This window comes from Bombina bombina, chromosome 11 (genome assembly GCF_027579735.1).
Source record: "Bombina bombina isolate aBomBom1 chromosome 11, aBomBom1.pri, whole genome shotgun sequence".
NCBI classification, from domain to species: domain Eukaryota; kingdom Metazoa; phylum Chordata; class Amphibia; order Anura; family Bombinatoridae; genus Bombina; species Bombina bombina.
Window position 1 is genome coordinate 96,915,686 of NC_069509.1, and position 7,720 is coordinate 96,923,405.

The following is a 7,720-nucleotide window of genomic DNA, read 5'->3' on the forward strand; positions in this document are numbered from 1 at the left end:
TTTACAAATCACTCTATGTAATTTGACACTCATATTGCTAAAATTAGAAACAAAGGCCAATTTCTTAGACTCATCTCCATTTTGCTTAGGTTGAAGATTGATAGACTCTAATTCCCCACAAGAATAACCTCTTTCTTGAAACCTCATACGCATCTCATCTAAGCGCAATGAACAGGTTAAGGGGTCTGAGACTATCCTCTTCACTCTAAGCAATTGAGATTTTGGTACACTCTTGAAAACTCTTGGCGGATGATGGCTTTGACGGGACAATAAGGTATTCTTGTCAGTAGGCTTTCTAAAAATGTCTGTCTCAAAATGGTTGCCCGCACGCATGACAACAGTGTCTAGGAAAGCCACACTCTCAATATGATAATTAGCAGTAAATTTTACTGCTGGCACCTTATTTTCTATTCTTAAACGGAGTGCCTCAATGGATTCAATGTCGCCCTGCCAAATGATAAATAGATCATCTATATAGCGCCACCAAGCCAAACATTTATGAAATTCAGGATCAGTATATATAACTTGTTCCTCCAATTGATCCATATAGAGGCAGGCGTAGGCAGGAGCAACATTTGAACCCATTGAGGTACCCCGTAACTGCAGAAAAAATCTGTCATCAAAAGAAAAATAATTGTGAGTTAACACTAGTTCTAATAACTCCATAAAAAAGTTGATTTGTCTATCAGAATACTTGGCTGACCGCATCAGAGAAGACCAGACACTGTTTAAACCATCAGCATGGGGGATTATAGTATATAGACTACTTACATCCCAAGTAGCCAAAATGATATCCTCTGGAAGGTCAGCCAAACTTCTGATTTTACTTAGAAAATCACTAGTGTCTTTCAAAAAAGATCGTCCCTGTCTTACTAGAGGAGTAAAAACCTTTTCCAAAAATTTAGCAATTGGACTGAACAAGGAGTCAATGGAGGCCACTATGGGCCTACCCGGTGGATCATAAAGATCCTTATGTATTTTAGGTAATACATAGAAATTAGGGGTTTTAGGATTCTGGTTAAACAAATATTCAAACATTTTTTCACTGATTATTTCATCATCAACAGCAGTTTTAAGTATCTCCCTAACTCTAGTCATAAACCCAAACAAAGGATCACAATCAAGTTCCTTATACACCCCTTGATCACTCAATTGTCTTAAAATTTCGCCTTTGTATTTTGATGTATCCATAACGACAATTGCTCCGCCCTTGTCCGCTCCTTTAATTGTAATGTGAGAATTTTGTTTTAAACTCTCAAGGGCAGTCTTTTCCGCAATTGTCAAGTTATGTTTTACATCCAAATGCGAGGACTTACTAACCAAATTTTCAAATTCCTTATTCACAACATTAATAAATGTGTCAACAGAATGATTATATACAGTAGGGGTAAATTGACTCTGAACACGTAAACCAAATACAGATGGATCCAAAATGCATTTGTCCATTTGAGAGCTGTTATCAATCACAGGCTCAGATTCCCCAAAGAAAGCTTTTAGTTTAATAGTCCTGTATAGACGATGTAAATCTAGCTGTAATTGAAAAGTGTCCACCTCCTCCACAGGGCAATAAGTAAGACCTTTAGATAAAACAGAAAGTTCTGCAGCAGAAAGTACATAACTTGAGATATTGATAACATTATTGGTATTACCTATTTCTTTGCTCGGCGTACTCGCCGTTGCATGCCCTGGCTCTGACCTCCTTGCTCGTTTTTGGCTCCGTTTCCTTTTTCGCTTGGAGCTGGACTGTCGTCCCCCGAGGAGGTTGAAGAGGAGCTTGTATCCGTTGAGGCCGGCTCATTTGTGGCTTTTTTCCCCCGTTGTGGCTTCCATGCTCTCGCCCGGGGTCGATTCTGAAAGCCTCCCGATAGCCAACGATAGACATTTCCAGCTGTATAGTCAGACTCGTCACGTCTGAACTTCCGGCGCTTACGTTCCTCCACTTCCTTCCGGAACGTAGCTGCGCTATCCTTAGCCGTCTGAACCAGCTGTTTGAAGTCATCTTCAGTCGACGCCTCACGAAGAAGCTCCTCCTGCATCTTAACCCTTTCCTCCAGGGTGAGTAACTCCATCTTGGAAAATTCGATATTTAGAATCATTAGGTCAAAGCTGCATTTATTCAGGATCTGTTGATATCTTTGACAAAATTCAGCATTGTCCTTAAAGAAAGTAGGTTGCAGTCTTGAGCGCATTCCTCTTGGGATGCGCTTAACCCGGTGGTATTCAGCTAACGTGGAAGAATGTAGCTGAATACTACACTGTCTCTTAACAAGTTTTTCCAAGTCTTTGGAATATAGGTCTTTATCCGGTGCCGTTAGAAACTCTCTGGGTCCCAGAGCAAATGTGGCAATGCGTGCGGCATCCTCTTCAGAATAGGAAAAAACCCCAGATTCAGAGGTAGAACTAGAAGTGCTGCTTTTTTCCGCCATGTCTTTAAATAGTGCAACTTAAGCACCCGAAAGGGTCCTCACCTCACTCAGGACAAAATGCAATATTCACAGCTTTGCAAAACGTAGAGGGAGTTCACCTTCCAATTAGAGTGTCACAATCCTCACCTAGTCCACAGGTGTAAAGTATATGTCAAAGAAATTAGGCAGACACTCAGGAATCAATTTGAATCAAAGTTTCTTTACTATAGGCAGCAGCACATACAGAGCAACGTTTCGGGGTAAGTTACCCCCTCCTCAGGCTCAATACAAACAAATGCCAAATGTACATCTTATATAGCCAAATAGACCCACCCCCAATTAACAATTGTCAATTATGACATCATCAAAAGAAAAAAATACATATATATGTGTGTTATGGGTAATTCAGATATTGAGTAATCCTAGGATTACCCAGTAAAACGGACCTTACCCTGTGGTTAAAACCCAATGTCAGATATTGGGTAATCCTAGGATTACCGGGTAAGACATGATCTTACATTTGGCTTTACCCACAGGGTAATGTCAAAGTCCCCTCAGAGTGCATGCGCTGAGTCACCTCATCAAACATATATACAATGCACTGAAATTCCCCCATCTTCACTATTTTGTTTGCCTCCGCCTGGGGGGGTTAAAGGGGGGCAAAGCCACCCTCCCTCTAACCCTCATTCCCCAAGGTTCACTTGGGGTGGATGCCAGAGGATTGGTGGGGCGCCCCCCTTCAACCACTCAGGCGGAGGCAAAAAAAATTGTGTAGATGGGGGGTAATTACAGTACATCAGGCTTTACCCACTGCTGCTTGGGTAATGTCCGTTTTATCCGGTTAATCCTAGGATTACACAGATATCGTACTTTACCTGTAACATATATATGAACTTTTTATATCGCTCTGTCTAAAGTGCTTCATATGTGCCTTCCAATATGAACTTTACTTCACCCCACCTTGTTTGTATATTACGTTAAGGGAAACTTTTGTATTGCTTGCATTTGGACTGCAAACTTTTTGTTTGACTGGTCTCTCCTGTGTCGGGAGAGGCGCCGATGCGGCCCTTGGTTTAAACCTTGAGTTTCTGCGGTTTATTTCTGTGCACTCACCTTTAGCTCTTTGTATGTATGTATGTGTGTGTGTGTGTGTGTGTGTGTGTGTGTATGTATGTATGTATGTATGTATGTATGTATGTATATATATATATATATATATATATATATGTATGTATATATATATATATATATATATATATATATAAATATATATATATTTTTCATGTAATTGGCAAGAGTCCATGAGCTAGTGACGTATGGGATATACAATCCTACCAGGAGGGGCAAAGTTTCCCAAACCTCAATGTCTATAAATACACCCCTCACCACACCCACAATTCAGTTTTACAAACTTTGCCTCCTATGGAGGTGGTGAAGTAAGTTTGATATTAAGTTGATATGCGCTTCTCAGCATTTTGAAGCCCGATTCCTCTCAGAGTACAGTGAATGTCAGAGGGATGTGAAGGGAGTATCACCTATTGAATGCAATGGTTTTCCTCACGTGAGATCTATTTCATAGGTTCTCTGTTATCGGTCATAGAGATTTATCTCCTACCTCCCTTATTCAGATCGACAATATACTCTCATATTCCATTACCTCTACTGATAACTGTTTCAGTACTGGTTTGGCTATCTGCTATATGTGGATGGGTGTCTTCTGGTAAGTATGTTTTCATTACTTAAGACACTCTCTCAGCTATGGTTTGGTTTTTTATGTATTTATATAACATTCTAAATATATGTATTGTACTTATATTTGCCATGATTCAGGTTTTCAGTATATTTCCATTTGCAGACTGTCAGTTTCATATCGGGAATTGCTTTTTTAGGAAAAATTTATTTCTTACCTGGGGTATAGTCTCTATTTCAAATTGACTGTCTTTTAAATTTGCTGGCTGAATTAGGCTCGTGAGGGCGCAAAATGCCAAAGTTTATTGCGTCATTCTTGGCGTGAGATTTTTTGGCGCAAAGTTACGTTTGTTTTCACAATTTCATCATTTCTGGCATCTCAGTTGACGCCGGGTCCTTCACATTTCCGGAACGTTTTTGGCATCAAAATTTTTTTTCTGTTTGTGTCGTGAGTCATACTTGCCGCCAAATATTTTCATTATTTAAGACCCCATTCCTATATGCCTCTATGCTGTTTGCATTTTCTCCCATTCCTGAAACTGCCATATAAGGAAATTGATAATTTTGCTTTATATGTTGTTTTTTTCTCTTACATTTGCAAGATGTCTCAATCTGATCCTGTCTCAGAAATGCAGAAAATGTATCCATCAGTAGTAGTTAATTATCTGTTGCTGTTCCCTCAACATCTAATGCACAAGATATACCTGTAAATTTAAAATAATTTATTTCTGATTCTATTCAGAAGGCTTTGTCTGCCATCCCGCCTTCTAATAAACGTAAAAGGTCTTTTAAAACTTCTCATAAAGTTGATGAATTTTCAAATGACCGAGAACATACTGAATTATCCTTCTCTGATGAGGATCTATCTGGTTCAGAAGATATTGCCTCAGATATTGACACTGAAAAATCTTCTTATTTGTTTAAAATGGAGTATATTCGTTCTTTGCTAAAAGAAGTGTTGATTACATTGGATATGGAGGAAACTAGTCCTCATGATATTAAAACTAGTAAACGTTTAAATTCTGTTTATAAACCTCCTGTGGTTATTCCAGAGGTTTTTCCAGTTCTTGATGCTATTTCTGATATGATTTCTAAGGAATGGAATAGGCCTGGTCCTTCTTCAAGGTTTTAAAAATTGTATCCTTTGCCAGCAATTTCTTTAGAGTTTTGGGAAAAGATCCCCAAAGTTGGGCTATCTCTACTCTTGCTAAACGTACTACTATCCCTACGGAAGATAGTACTTCTTTTAACGATCCTTTAGATAGAAATCTTGAATCTTAGCTAAGGAAAGCTTATTTATATTCAGGTCATCTTCTCAGGCCTGCAATTTCTTTGGCTGATGTTGCAGCTGCTTCAACTTTTTGGTTGGAAACTTTAGCGCAACAAGTAGTGGATCCTGATTTTTCTAGCATTGTTAACTTGATTCAACATGCTAATAATTTTATTTTTGATATCATCAAAACTGATGTTAAATCTATGTCTTTAGCTATTTTAGCTAGAAGAGCTTTGTGGCTTAAATCTTGGAATGCTGACATGACTTCTAAGTCCAGATTGCTATCTCTTTCTTTCCAAGGTAATAAGTTATTTGGTTCTCAGTTGGATTCAATAATTTCAACTGTCACTGGGGGAAGGGAGTTTTTTTGCCTCAGGATAAAAGACCTAAGGGTAAATCTAAAGCTTCTAACCGTTTTCGTTCCTTTCGACAGAATAAGGAACAGAAACCTAATCCTTCCCCCAAGGAAACTGTTTCCAATTGGAAGCCTTCCTCAAATTGGAATAAGTCCAAGCCATTTAAGAGATCAAAGCCAGCCCCAAGTCCGCATGAAGTTGCGGTCCTCATTCCAACCCAGCTTGTAGGGGGCAGATTAAGATTTTTCAAAGATGTTTGGATACATTTTGGTCCAAAATCAATGTATTCAGAGTATTGTCTCTCAGGGGTACAGAATAGGATTCAGAGTAAGACCGCCTGTGAGGAGATTTTTCTCTCACGCATTCCAGCAAACCCAGTAAAGGCTCAGGCTTTCCTGAAGTGTGTTTCAGACCTGGAGTTATCAGGGGTAATCATGCCAGTTCCGTTTCAGGAACAGGGTCTGGGGTTTTATTCAAATCTATTCATTGTCCCAAAGAAAGAGAATTCATTCAGACCCGTTTTGGATCTAAACATTTTGAATCGATATGTAAGAGTACCAACTTTCAAAATGGTGACTTTAAGGACTATTCTTCCTTTTGTTCAGCAAGGGCATTATATGTCCACAATAGACTTACAGGATGCATATCTTCATATTCCGATTCATCCAGATCACAATAAGTTCCTGAAATTCTCTTTTCTAGACAAGCATTACCAATTTGTTGCTTTTCCTTTTGGCCTAGCGACAGCTCCAAGATTCTTTTCTAAGCTTCTCGGTGCCCTACTCTCTGTAATCAGAGAGTGGGGTATTGTGGTGTTTCCTTATTTGGACGATATCTTGGTACTTGCTCAGTCTTTACATTCTGCAGAATCTCACATGAATCAACTAGTGTTGTTTCTTCAAAGACATGGTTGGAGGATCAATTTACCAAAAAGTTATTTGATTCATCAGACAAGGGTAACCTTTTTAGGTTTCCAGATAGATTCAGTGTCCATGACTCTGTCTTTAACAGACAAGAGACAAATGAAATTGGTTTTAGCTTGTCGAAACCTTCAGTCTCATTCGTTCCCTTCAGTGGCTATGTGCATGGAAGTTTTAGGTCTCATGACTGCAGCATCGGACGCAATCCCCTTTGCTCATTTTCATACAAAACTCTCCAGCTTTGTATGCTGAACCAATGGTGCAGGGATTATACAAGGATATCACAGTTAATATCCTTAAATCCCAATGTTCGACTATCTCTGACTTGGTGGTTAGATCACCATCGTATAATTCTAGGGGCCTCTTTCTTTCATCCAACAGATGTGAGTCTTTCAGGTTGGGGGGCTGTTTGGGGATCTCTGACAGCACAAGGGGTTTGGAAATCTCAAGAGGTGAGATTACCAATAAATATTTTGAAACTCCGTGCGATTCTCCGGGCTCTTCAGTTTTGGCCTCTGTTGAAGAGAGAACCGTTCATTTGTTTTCAGACAGACAATATTACAACTGTGGCATATGTCAATCATCAGGGTAGGACTCACAGTCCTCAAGCTATGAAAGAAGTATCTCGGATACTTGTTTGGGTGGAATCCAGCTCCTGTCTAATTTCTGCAGTTCATATCCCAGGTACAGAGAATTGGGAAGCGTATTACCTCAGTCGTCAGACTTTACATCCGGGGGAGTGGTCTCTCCACCCAGATGTGTTTTCCCAAGTTGTTCAGATGTGGCGTCTTCCAGAAATAGATCTGATGGCATCTCATCTAAACAAGAAACCTCCCAGGTACCTGTCCAGGTCCAGGGCTCCTCAGGCGTAAGCGGTAAGCGGTGGATGCGTTAATAGTTCCTTGGTGTTACCAACCTGCTTATATTTTCCTGCCTCTAGTTCTTCTTTCAAGAGTGATCTCCAAAATCATCATGGAGCAATCGTTTGTGCTGCTGGTGGCTCCAGCATGGCCTCACAGGTTTTGGTATGCGGATCTTGTTCGGATGTCCAGTTGCCAACCTTGGCCACTTCCATTA